Raw genomic sequence first — 13,610 nt, 5'->3', positions numbered from 1 at the left:
TTCTCCCGCTTCCCGATTATTCCAGTAATTCCAGTATTTCTCCCGATTTTTACTAGTTATCATCAAACTTAAGATATTTGTTTTGGAAACCCGCCATTTCAGTCGTCCCCCCACCCCCCGCCAGTTGCTGGAATTTGTTGCGCATTAGTCGACCTTAATTGATACGTATCGAAGTTTATAGAAATCAGGAAGTCGCGCGCAATTTATATATCGATAGTTAATTTTCCTCTTTCCAGTGCATTTTGTCGAAGATGTACCCATGTCCCGTAGTGCACATGCAGTAACCTCGGTAGTGCACAGTGTTCTGCTTGGACGTGTGTTGATGCACATTGTCTTAGTGTTTTGATTCGGGGCTTTACATAAAAAAATAAGTAAACAGGATTCCCCAATTAAGTACAACCCATCTCGTGAAGAAAGGATTTTTATGTTTCTGTCATCAGATTTAAATATGGCTCTGTGTCTGTTTTTGTCAAATGTTATACCTACATTTGACAAAACAAATGTAATTTTGCAATCAAGTGTACCTCACACCCATTTATTGCAAGATCTGCTGCTGGACACATTACAGTATTTGATGTCTAAATTTGTATGACCTACAGTGATAAAATCCTGTTCTCCTTTTGTGGTTGATTACCACAGGAGAAGAAACCAGAAGGATGACTGTGATTTGGTCATTGGCAGTTATACTTCTCAACTTGTAGATTGCCTCAAGCATGATGAGAAGGTGGAATTCTTCTCATGTGTTCGGAAATACTTAATTGCCGCCTGTGACTACATGGTTCACAAATTCCCATTGAAGAGTGAAATGCTGAGGAATGCAACAGTTGTGCAAATCAGATCTGTTTCCAATGCACCCTTTTCTACCCTAAAGTATTTTGTGGAAAGGTTTCCAGTATTATTAAATGCAGATGCAGGTAAACAGCATGATGCCATGGATGAATTACAATCCCTGTTTTGTGCATTTCAGATATACGATATACCGGATGAAATCTTAAGGGAAGAAAGAATTGATGTGCAGTGGTCTCTGATAGGAAAACTAAGAAATAGTGATGGGAGCCTAAAATTTGACAAATTAATTTGTGTTATGTTAGGTATTCTAACAGTCCCTCATAGTAATGCAGAATGTGAGAGGATATTTAGTCAAGTAACTAAAACAAGGACACAGTTTAGATCATCTACCGGTGATGAAAATTTGGAGAGATTGTTGACAGTAAAATCAAGACTACAGGGTGACTGCTTTCAACAAAGAATTTCTCAGAAAGGCAAAGTCTTCAACGTTCAATTCTTTAAATCAATAGAAATGTGAAGTGTTTCGTGAAAAGATAATTATATCTGTGTGTTACCATATTTTCTCTATCCTCATCATGTATTGGAAATTGAATTAAGGAGGAAATGATAGACCTTGATGTGAACGGATAACAACATTGTTAAATAAGTGAGAACACTAATGTGTATTATCTCGAAACATTTTAAGAGTGAACTACTATTTTATTTGGTAACTGTTTTAGTTTTTTAGTACATCATCATTATTCAGATTCTGCAATGTTTTCTACTGCAGAAGCAGCTTCTACTTCACCTGCGAGAAGAAAGGTATTGTACATGTTCTCATGATTGTTCCAATGTTTCTCGCTAATACTGAATACTAATAGGCTACATAGCTAGAGTTAAATATGAGAATTTTACGAATTTCTGTAATGACATAGTTTCCCTGAAAATGTGTAATACTAGCTAACTTTGAACATGCAGAGATATAACGTGTGAAACCTTACGTGGAGAAAGTAGATGCTGCCCCTGAAAAATAAAAAAGAAGTGGTTGTGTTAAGATTTCAGCATACACTGGAGAACCAGTTGGCAAGCCTATTTTTACACTTTTCATGTGTGTCACAAAACAGTATGGTGGATGCTGTTTGACGGCAATCATACTTTTTTTCTAATGCCAAAAAACATCCCAACCTAACAGCAATTAGCTGGGCAAAACTACAAATAAGGGTTACGGAATCAACATTTTGGGTGTTTCCAATGTTTCTATATGTTTTTTTTAGCCATTATATAGCTTTGTGGCGCCTTAAAGGAAAACTTTTCAGTTGTCTTAGGTGTATACAAAATGAGCCACAGTTTTTTGATCTTTCATATCTCCTGATTTTTAAAACTGAATCTCCTGATTTTTGGTTTTTGAAGGTTGGCGGGTATGTACATTTTTCTGCTCACTAGAGACTACTGGAGTAGAATAATGGGAATAGACTATGGTTTGGTAATGTTCAAATTATATAACTTGGAATTAGTGTACTGTCATCTTGGAAGATGCAAGCATAGGCTGGGAACAATGCTTGCACCACTGAAATAACTTAAAATAATTCCATAGATCTCAACTTATCCTTCCTACAGTGCAGCTCTAAACCCCATTGAAAACAGTGAACCTCTGCCATATTTTATGTTAGAAGAAGTTAACTGGATTGTTTTTAAATGGTATAACTACAGATAATAAACAGTATTGCTGCATCATTTGTAGTTAATGCAAGTGTTTTAGTTGGGTAGGAATAGCATTCCCAGAAATATTTATCTCAAACCATGTCTATATAAATTTCATTGCAATCAACAGTTATGAAATCTTGGCCGTGGGTCAAAAGCAGATTAGCAGATGAAACAGCTTGCAGAAAGCAAGAGGCTAAGGCAGAGGTTTCTGAATATTGTACAGTATGGAAACTACTATGTTCAGAGTGAGTTCCTATAAATATTTGATTCAACTAAAGCACTAGTTAATACAGTGTACAGATAAAACTTCCAAGAGTTCCGTGTATCTTGTTAATGTGTATCTTGAATCATTCCACATGTGTGAAGGGTCTCTGTAATGGGATCTACAGAACATTAAGAATGAAGACAGTCTGCAGTGTCTGCTTCTTCTGATGATCGTATGTGCTTAGATTCCTAGATAGGATGCATTGTAAAATCAGACCATTATACATATTGCCATTGCTTGATAGTCCAGGTTTTGTGCTCGTTAGACCATTTTAAATTCTCCTGGCTTATAAGAAGCCTGGCAATTTTAGTTCTAACATGAAAGTTTTGTTTTTGTAGCTCCCATTACACTGTAGTTGTTAACAGAGTTACCTAGATGCAAGTTCACTTTGTCATTTTTGTGGCCTGTGGTCATCTTATTACAAGTAAAAAACCTCTTTCATGCCCTCCTGTCTATCAGGAAGTTCAATATTACTACCAAATGTAGTCATTTAACAAAGTTTTCTGAACAAGATAGTATACTGTAACAGTAATTCAGTCTCTCTGGATACCCCTAATAGATTTTAGACTGTATACATCTACCAACTATGCAGATGTTGTCAGAAGTTTTTAAAATGCAATACAACACAATGTCACCACAACAGTCACTGCTGTACTGATGACTCTGAAACATTAGATGTTGTAGTGTAGAGAGAAAACATCATCACTAATACCTTGCAGATAAGTAAGAAAATAAGCTTCAGAAATAAGGTGTGTGTATAGCAGCATATACATATTGTAGTACCATAACACCTGTTCTGACATGCCTAGTAATGTGATATGACTAAGTAGTGGTGGATGAAGTAAAATAACTAGTGCACACTTTTTATTTCTACATGAGAGTAAGGCAGTAAGTACAGACGGAACCAAGCAACATGGGACAAATGCCTCAAAATTAATGGAGCAGCATTCTTGAAAACAAGATGCTCTCTGGAACAATGAAAAAAATATTTTTGTAATGTTTTTATATTATGTCAGAGTTGGTCGTTTTAGTGCTATAGTTACTTTGTTTTTCCATTTTTAACTCAACATTAAATATACTTAAGAGTAGTGGAAGTGAAAAAGACAAAAATTAATGTTACATAGATACATATAAATATACAGAAAATTAATGTATGGGTCAGCCACTGTTATTTTTCCAGTGTAAGCGTGCATACACTGGACAGGGGACAACCTTTTTACCACTTGTAATACAGAGCTGCAGTTTATTTCACTGTGTGTACTTCTTACAGATGCAACATTGTAACTACAGTGAAACCCCTATTTTATGTTTTCGTGTGGTCCAGACTTAAAAAAACGCAAAACTGAGGAAAAATCAGAATTGAGGGAAATGTTAAACCCCCAAAATATGAGCAAAAACAGATGTACTTGGCACATATTATTAAAAATTGCAATCCTCTCCAATTCTTTGTATACAATCTAAGTGAAGGAAATTAAATGTGCAATACAATGTTCATACAATAATTTGTGGTAATGGATTTAATCAATTTTTATAAAATCGCACATATTTAACAGCAAGTAAAAACTGTAAATTGAAACTGATATCTGGGTACAAGGTACTCAAGCTATTTTCTGACATGCCGTGAACACAAATTATACATTCAAAACACACGTTTTTGAGAGATCATCCTTTGTGCTAACCCACAAAAAAGTAAAAATTGATGAACATGTTGAATTAAAACAAAAGCATCACAGCAGCTAAGTAGTTACACCATAAGCACAATGCGGACATCTGCTTACTGACATACTTTGTCACTGTTGCTGTTATTGTTTAATGCTTTTCTTATGAACCGCATTTCATATGCTCAACACCATTAAAGTATTATTTTATGCTTGATGGGAGAAACAGAGACCGGAAAAAAATGAGTTTACTTCCCAGTTGACATTACAAGTTTATTAGAAGTCGGCTCTGTGAATTTCCGTACACTGTGTAAAATTTAAATTTGAAAGAAAACTCAGGTGCTACAGTTTCGCTTCATGCCCTCTATGACTGCTGCAGTCTTTACGATCTACGATGTGTGATGCAAAGAATATGTTTGAGTAGTGTATGTGGTTGTTGCAACTGCATCGTGTCGGATATCGGCACGAAAGTCAAAATGTGCTATCATAAAACACAGTTCTATTTGCCTGTGACATCTCTGTCGTACCACATGATCTGCTTGAAAAGTATATTTTCAGCACTTCACAAAATGCTTTCAACCCTACCTGCACTCTGGTCATTGAAGGGCCACTCCACACTTCCAGTAGGTGAGCTCATTTTACGTGTGTTAGTGTGGTGTGGGGGCAGCGCTGGCTATTGGGTGACTTAACAAATTGCCAGCCAATAAGAGTTCACTAGCTGGAAATTGGCAACTTTACTCGGTTATAACTGAGCACATTCCTCAAGACTCGGTGTTTGAATTTAAAAGGTTGACAATTCATATTGTTGCTGATTACAGTACATTGGAAATAAATGCAAAGAGATGAGTCTGAGTTATAAGTGGCACAAGAAAAGGGACGGTTGGACCCCTTTGTCACGAAGGACAGTTGGACCCCTTTGTCACGAATTGCCTTGATCCAGAACACATCGCGTCAACTGTCTTGTTTTTCATTACTGCTGCAACCTGGTAGTAGCTGTATCATTATAGTGTGGTGAAGCTAAATGCTGCAAGCTGTATTGGCAGCATCGATCATGGATTATGTCAACATTTCTTCTCTCACGTCTCCCCTCTCCACAATGGCCGAAAGTATCCCCGTAACTCTGCCACCACCCATAACTCACTCATCATATCAAATGACAATAGGAAGAAAATGGAACAAAGTCAAGCATGACATCGAGTAAGAACTAAGAATCAAGGTAAACCATACTAGGAAGAAATGTAAAATCGGGGAATTTTTAGCATTGATCACACAGGTTTTTCACAGGGGCTATGTATTATTGGCGTAGAATTGTCCATGCACTAAGTAATGTGGTGTATTTTTATTAGAAATATTAAACAATGGAAACTCCAGGTTGGGATATCAACAATATATGAAAAGTATAGATTGCTGCTCTCCGTAAAGATATCACATTGAGTTGCAGACAGGCAAAGTGAAAAGATACTTATACATTTTCTTTCAGCCTAAGGCTTCTTCAGAAAACACACACACATTCATTCACACAAGCAAGCACACGACCGCAATCTCAGGCAGCTTGGACCGAGCTGCTGAAGATGGCAGTCATGTGCATGAGGCATGCTTGTGTAATATAAGTGAGCCTTCTTAGTCACTTCATCTACTGATCTTTCATTGTGCATTGTGGAAATGAATACAACAGATTTGTTAAGTTTATATACATAAAATACCACAGTAAATAAAATCAATACCATAGCAATGTCTTTATGTTGTTGTGGTCTTCAGTCCAGAGATTGGTTTGATGCAGCTCTCCATGCTGTTGTAACCTGTACAAGCTTCTTCATCTCTGAGTAACTGTTGCAACCTACAGCCATCTGAATCTGCTTAGTGTATATATTTCTTGGTCTCCCTATATGATTTTTCCCTCCATGTTTCGCTCCAATACTAAATTGGTGATCCCTTATACCAGGAACAAAAATGATCTGCACAAGGACTTAAAAGCACTTACTTTAGTTCAAAAAGGGGTCCACTACTCAGGAACACACATCTTCAATAATTTGCCAGTAAACATAAAAAATTTAGTTACAAATAAAGATCAGTTTAAAAGGAGCCTGAAAGACTTACTAGTGGTCAACTCCTTCTACTCCATTGACGAATTTTTTAATAGAAACAAATGATGTATTGTATATATTCCTACTATTAGTATTGTTATTTCAGCTTAAAAAAAAAGTAAATTGACATGTTCCACAGCCACGAGGATCTCTTCAGCACGGATCTATGGAACGAAAAACTAATCTAATCTAATCTAATCCCTTGATGTGTCAGAATGTGACTTATCAACCGATCCCTTCTTTTAGTCATGTTGTGCCACAAATTCCTCTTCTCCCCAATTCTATTCAGTACCTCCACATTATTTACTTGATCTACGCATTTAATCTTCAGCATTCTTCTGTAGCATCACATTTCGAAAGCTTCTATTCTCTTCTTGCCTACACTGTTTATTGTCCATATTTCACTTCCATGTATGGCTACACTCCATGCAAATACTTTCATAAGAGACTTCCTAACACTTAAATCTATATTTGATGTTAACAAATTTCCCTTCTTCAGAAACGCTTTACTTGCCAGAGCCAGTCTGTATTTTATATCCTCTCTGCTTCAACCATCAAAAGTTATTTTGCTCCCCAGATAGCAAAACTCATCTATTACTTTAAGTGTCTCATTTCCTAACCTAATTCCCTCAGCACCAGCTGATTTAATTCGACTACATTCCATTATCCACATTTTGCTTTTGTTGCTGTTCATCTTATATCCTCCTTTGAAGACATTGTCTATTCCATTCAACTGCTCTTCCAGGTCCTCTGCTGTCTCTGACAGAATTACAATGTCGTCGACAAACCTCAAAGTTTTTATATTTTTTCTCCATGGATTTTAATTCCTACTCCAAATTTTTCTTTGGTTTCCTTCACTGCTCTCTCAATATACAGATTGAATAACATTGGGAGACACTGGACTCGCATTCGGGAGGACGACGGTTTTCCGTGATTTCCCTAACTCACTCCAGGCAAATGCCGGGATGGTTCCTCTGAAAGGGCACAGCCGACTTCCTTCCCCATCCTTCCCTCATCCGATGAGACCGATGACCACGCTGTCTGGTCTCCTTCCCCAAACCAACCAACCAATAACATTGGGGATAGGCTACAATCCTGTCTCACTCCCTGTTCAATCACTGTTTCCCTTTCATGCCCCTCAACTCTACTGCCATCTGGTTTCTGTACAAATTGTAAATAGCTTTTCGCTCCCTGTATTTTACGTCTGCCACCTTCAGAATTTGAAAGAGAGTATTCCAGTCAACATTGTCAAATGCTTTCTCCAAGTCTACAAATGCTAGAAATGTAGGTTTGCCTTTCCTTAATCTTTCTTCTAAGATAAGTCGTAAGGTCAGTATTGCCTCACGTGTTCCAACATTTCTACGGAATCCAAACTGATCTTCCCCAGTTTTTCCATTCGTCTGTAAAGAATTCACGTTAGTATTTTGCAACTGTGACATATTAAACTGATAGTTCGGTAATTTTCACATCTGTCAACACCTGCTTTCTTTGGGATTGGAATTATCTATTCTTCTTGAAGTCTGAGGGTATTTCGCCTGTCTCATACATCTTGCTCACCAGATGGTAGAGTTTTGTCAGGACTGGCTCTCCCAAGGCTGTCAGTAGTTCTAATGGAATGTTGTCTACTCCGGGGGACTTGTTTCGACTCAGGTCTTTCAGTGCTCTGTCAAACTCTTCACGCAGTATCATATCTCCCATTTCATCTTCATCTACATCCTCTTCCGTTTCCATAATAATGTCCTCAAATACATCTCCCTTGTATAGACCCTCTGTATACTCCTTCCACCTTTCTCCTTTCCCTTCTTTGCTTAGAACTGGGTTTCCATCAGTGCTCTCGATATTCATACAAGTGGCTCTCTTTTCTCCAAAGGTCTCTTTAATTTTCCTGTAGGCAGTATCTATCTTACCCCTAGTGAGATAAGCCTCTACATCCTTACATTTGTCCTCTAGCCATCCCTGCTTAGCCATTTTGCACTTCCTTTCGATCTCATTTTTGAGACGTTTGTATTCCTTTTTGCCTGCTTCATTTACTGCGTTTTTATATTTTCTCCTTTCATCAATTAAATTCAATATTTCTTCTGTTACCCAAGGATTTCTACTATCCCTCGTCTTTTTACCTACTTGATCCTCTGCTGCCTTCAGTACTTCATCCCTCAGATCTACCCATTCTTCTTCTACTGTATTTCTTTCCCCCATTCCTGTCAATTGTTCCCGCATGCTCTCCCTGAAACTCTGTACAGCCTCTGGTTTAGTCAGTTTATCCAGGTCCCATCTCCTTAAATTCCCACCTTTTTGCAATTTCTTCAGTTTTAATCTACAGTTCATAACCAATAGATTGTGGTCAGAGTCCACATCTGCTCCTGAAAATTTAAAACCTTGTTCCTAAATCTCTGTCTTACCATTATATTTTCCAGTGTCTCCAGGTCTCGTCCACGTATACAACCACCTTTCATGATTCTTAACCCAAGTGTGAGCTATGATTAAGTTATGCTCTGTGCAGAATTCTATAGGCGGCTTCCCCTTTCATTCCTTACCCTATTCCATAATCACGTACTACTTCTCCTTCTCTTCCTTTCCCTGCTATTGACCCATGAGTATTAAATTTCCATCTCCCTTAATTATCTGAATACTTTTTTTATCCCATCATAGATTTTTTCAATCTCTTTGTCGTCTGTGGAGCTAGTTGGCTTGTACTACTGTGGTAGGCGTGGGCTTCATATCTATCTTGGCTACCATAATCTTTCCATTGTGGTGTTCATAGAAGCTTATCTGCAATATTATTTTTTTTATTCATTATTAAATCTACTCCTGCATTAACCCTATTTGATTTTGTATTCACCTGACGAGAAGTCTCGTTCCTCCTGCCACCGAACTTCACTCATTCCCACTATATCTAACTTTAACCTATCCATTTATTTTTTTAAATTTTCGAACCTACCTGCCTGATTAAGGGATACGACATTCCATACTCCGATCCACAGAATGCCAGTTTTCTTTCTCCTGATAATTACATCCTCCTGAGATCTGAATGGGGGAATATTTTTCCCAAGAGGACACCATCATCATTTAACCATACAGTAAAGCTGAATGCCCTCGAGAAAAACTACAGCTGTAGTTTCCCCTTGCTTTCAGCCGTTCACAGTACCAGCACAACAAGGCCGTTTCGGTTAATGTTAGGAGGCCAGATCAGTCAATCATCCAGACTGTTGCCCCTGCAACTAATGAAAAGGCTGCTGCCCCTCTTCTGGAACCACACATTTGTCTGGCCTCTCAACAGATACCCCTCCATTGTGGTTACAGCTACAGTATGGTTATGTGTGTCGCTGAGGCACACAAGCCTACCTACCAACAGCAAGGCCCATGGCTCATAGGGGGAACAATGTCTTTATGGTACCCAAAAACTGCCAAACCACTTTCTCTGTTCTTGTTGGGCAAAAATGCAGGCGAGATTTCTTTTTTTATCCCTTCTTTGCACTCCTACGAAAGTGATTTTGCTTTTGCAAGAGAGACAGCCAGCAAATATCCAGTGTACCAGTTATGTATTGTCACACTTAGCATTCACATTTGTGCCTTTTGTTGGTTCATTTAGTCTACACAGAATGTATCAAATGAAAATATGGAAAATTGAGGATGGAAAGTAACAATATTGTGAAAAGAATAGCTGCTACTCACCATATAGTGGAGATGCTGAGTCGCCGATAGGCAAAACAAAAAGACTCGGAAAGTGAGCTTACGGCCTATAAGGCTGCTGAGGCCAGCCAGAAACTGTGGTCATGTGTGAGTGAGTTTCGCCTGTGTGTGTGTGTGTGTGTGTGTGTGTGTGTGTGTGTGTGTGTGTGTGTTTTCAACGAAGGACTTGTTGGCCAAAAGCTCACTTTCTGACAGTCTTTTCACCGTGCTTATCTGCGACTCAGCTCCTCTCGTATACAGTGAATAGCAACTATCCTTTCCATAATATTGCAACAATATTGAATGGCTTATTATAAACACAGAATGGCCGTGGCTGTCTACCACAATACACTTCCAACAAACAAGTGTAGAATGACTTAGCATTGCATAGAGCACATACTTTTATGCCATGTTTAGCTGGTTTGTTGGGAATGTATTGTATGACGCTGCAACAACTTCTGAATGCTTCTAGTAACAAATTCTCCAAGGTTGTAACTATTCATACAGTTTTTCACAAATGCATCCAGAAAGCTCCTAATATTTACTAACATATCCATTTTATGTTGCATGCCCTTAGTTTCTGTATAATCAGCTCCACTACATGTGACTAGCAAATAAAATTTCTGCTAACTCTTGGGGTATCTCAAAACAATCATTCTTGTTCCGTCATTTGACCAAAGGCCCAGTGCATTTGTGTAGTTTCCACCTTGGAGGACAATGGAAATAGAATGCCTAATACTGCGCAAGTTAGTGTTTGATCTGTCAACTTAGCATCCATATCACTAGAATATCTTTCTTTTACCTTTTTTGGTGAATGTAAACATTTGAAAATGTTCCAGCTATTCTATCATTACTAATGATTTTATGGAACAATTCTATTTCCTCTAAAATGCTGCATGCTATCATTTTAGTGCTTGAAAAGATCTTGACAACACTTTTTGCTGTTACATGTGATGTCATTTCATAATATCATTTTTCATTCATTTTGTTTGTTCCTACCAATAAATACATCATCTTCAGTATCAAAGGAAGGTAATCTTTCATCACACTCAATTTCAGTCACTATTGTGATCAGTCAATTATATTACTCCATCCTCTCCACCAGAAAACAAATCATCAATATTGTGCAACTTCTGCAAGCACCTCTGAAAGTGTCTGCTCTGATTCCTTATCTGTAAGCACTTTTAATAAAAATTGACTTCTCTAAAATTTACCACTTTCATTACACTGCTTCGTGTAAATGTACAAGACATAACATTGTCATTTAATTGGATAGATAAAAAAATCTACTCACCAAGCGGACATAAGACTGTTGTAATAGGCAAGCCTTTGGAGCCAGTGGCTCCTTCTTCACGCAGAAGGGTTGCAGAGGAAGGAAGAAGGGTGAAGGAAAAGGACTGGAGAGGTCTAGGAAAAGGGGTAGATTTCGGCAAGGTCACCCAGAACTGTGGGTCAGGAGATACTTTCCATGCAGCATGAGAAGGAAAGACATAACATTGGCAGTTTGAATAGTACTTACATTACCATGCACTTGGCGTGTACGATAAACTGATACTGCAGTTCCAGGACTAACTTAACGTTGCCACTAAACGTAATTTAAACAACAGCTAGAAAGGCGTCAACAAATAGATGGCTATAAGGCTTGGCATTTTTCCGGTACACAGCAAAAGATGGCTCTGCTGTTTAAAATACACAAGTGCACCTGCTTTGTTGTTCAAGAAGCTCCTGCCTGGTCACTACTACAGAACTGATGGTGACATTTGGGAGGCTGTTATTAAATGATTCCTAGGCCTTGATTTTGTTTATGCCACATGCAACATACTGGTTTACCTGTCAAACAAATGCTTAAACAACAGTAGTGTATAATGGGAAAAGTAATATATATCAGTGACTTTGTGTAAATCTTCAATTTCTTGAATAAATCTCTCCTTGAAAGGGACTTGCTAACTTATTTTTTAATCCCTCTCATACTTAAAGTGACGAGGCACACAGTGTATATGATATGTAAAAATGTTGAACACTTCATGGTATCTCAACCGTACCTCACAGTATAATAAGTAATTGCATTCACAAAAGAAAATAGCACTTGCTCTTCTGGAGAGTTCTGCTTGTCAGTCGAGTTAAGCACTCTTGGAAAACAAAAAATTGGGGAATTTTGTACCCTGCCTCACCTGCTCATGGTTTACAGATGAAGTTCATTCCTACGTGTGCTAAGATAGCTGAATGTATTGAAGTTTCTTAATAATATTCTGCTTTCTGCTATTGGATTATATTATAATCTGTGAAACTTTCAACCCTAGGATGAATTGCCTGTCTGAATCCAAACTTGGAGAAACTGTAGAACAGTGTACCATCAATAAATGATTAAGTTTGCAAGAACATGACACACACTTTGGCCCAGCAGTATCATTTGTTATGTAACAAGAAAGGACCCCATTATGCCAAGCTTATTTAGTGAAGAGCCAACATAGTGAGCAATGAAAACCAGAGTGCCGGTATGTGTCATTGGCCTCAGAGCACACAGTATCAGCAGGAAAGTGAGAGGAGAATGGTGATTGGTCACCAGGAACGTAATTTGTCACGGTGTGACATTTTTGTTTCTAGTCAGCTCATTAATATGACAATGATGCACATCTGGAACATTTCTGCTTCTCAGCAACGTGCTACTATGGCAATAATGCGCATGTGGAACCAGCAAATAGAAGATGGTCATTCATAAGGATGAGTAAGTTCTGGACCACACAAATTAACTGTAGCAAGGGACAAGTGTTTGGTACTGAAACACTGCATCAGGTGTGGACTTAACTGTGTGACTGAACCCACCTGCATCTGGCATGGTGGCACACATGCTCATGTTTAGTTTTGAAGTGTACAGAAACCATGAGTTCCTCAGACAGTGATGAACACACCACCCATATGGTGACATGGTGCATCAAAATCTAGCCCCACTCCAGCCTGTCTAAAGGTACAACAGTTTACATTTTGGAAACTACATTGGTTGGCAACAATCTGGAGCATGTGTTGTTGCACAGAATGACAAAAAAAGAGTAAAGTGTGATGCTGAATCATCATGTGATCTCAATTCCCACATACTGAGGGTAATTTAAACTGACAGATTCATCATGGATGTTTTATAGAGTCCAATACATTATGCCTCCTTCAGGCAATTCCACTTATCGAAACTCAGTAAGACAATGCCTGCCCATATGTGATGGACAATTTAAAGTTATCCCAAGAGACTGACGGGTGCTATTATTTTCCTGGTCATCACGTTTGCCCGGTGAGTTGCCCATCGATCATGTCTGGAATACTGTTAACTACCAAGATGGTTATCGCAGTCGTCCAACAAAAACTGTTGACACTAACAAGCAAACCCTTGAGTGTGAGGTCACAAGTTCAGTTTTTAATCATGTTCATTTGTAAGTGTTGTGTTGACAATTATGACAGGAAAAATATTAATTT

This window comes from Schistocerca americana, chromosome 4, assembly GCF_021461395.2.
Source record: "Schistocerca americana isolate TAMUIC-IGC-003095 chromosome 4, iqSchAmer2.1, whole genome shotgun sequence".
In the NCBI taxonomy this organism is placed as follows: domain Eukaryota; kingdom Metazoa; phylum Arthropoda; class Insecta; order Orthoptera; family Acrididae; genus Schistocerca; species Schistocerca americana.
This window is presented reverse-complemented; position numbering follows the sequence as displayed.